Genomic DNA, 1004 nt, shown 5'->3' with positions numbered 1-1004 from the left:
GAAATCGGATGATTTTTTTAATACATCCTGTATTTATCATCTTGTGTTTACATCCTTTTGTTGTAAGGAGAATCAGGGAAGCATTGAATGCACAATTACACTTCTAAGTAACAGGTTTAACACATAACCAGACTGGAAAAGGAAAAATAGGGGAGGTTATTTGTAGTTCACACCTTAAACGTTCATGTTTGAAGAAAACAATGACATGAAGGATAACTGAAAGCAGTGGAGGCTAAGAACTGCAAAATATAGTTCACTTTCAATATCCACTGTTCAGTTGCAGGTGAAGTATCGTAATCCAGTGTTAGAGACATGTGCTTTTTCCCTTGTATGTGCAAAACTTCAGGGCGTGTCAGGCGAACACAGCTCAATACCAAAAGTTTAGCCTTACATGTGTACACTAGGTGGCACACTACTGTTACCTAGATAGACAACATCTGACTATGGTTTTGCATTTGATAACTACTCTCTTTACTCTTGTTTGATGTATGTATTTATTAAAAATTTTTAAAAAAGCACATCCATTTATAACCACATTTATGGAATTTATAAGAAAACAAAATAAAAGCTACTATAAAATGTTCCTGCTTGCCATCATTTATTTTCTGTGACAGTTTAAATCAACAGTAACTTTAAATATCTTTCAAAGGAAGCCCGATCATTAATATGAAGTAAACTCTGTGATCTAATCATTTATCAAAAGCCTCGTAACCCCCAAATATTGTAACTAAAGATTTCTTTATTGTATGAAGAGATAAATGGGAGTAAGGGGCCAAGCTATGTGGAAATGTAAACATTAGCTTCCTGTGGCCACTAAAACACACAAAAGCAGCGTTCAGTTTTATTTATGGTTCTGGTGCAGCTTAACCCCGAAATCATTAATCCCGGTTTGGCTGAGAGTCACCACCTTCACAACTTCTATGCCTGCTCTGGTTCAGATTTTAAGTACGGCAGCCTGCAAAATATAGTTAATTATCAACAAAAACATAAAATACAAACGTTGC

Source organism: Copadichromis virginalis, linkage group LG20, assembly GCF_057382275.1.
Source record: "Copadichromis virginalis isolate Kocher_CV1m ecotype Utaka linkage group LG20, C_Virginalis_male_GT1.1, whole genome shotgun sequence".
Classification (NCBI taxonomy): Eukaryota; Metazoa; Chordata; class Actinopteri; order Cichliformes; family Cichlidae; genus Copadichromis; species Copadichromis virginalis.
Note: the sequence above shows the minus strand (reverse complement) of the source record.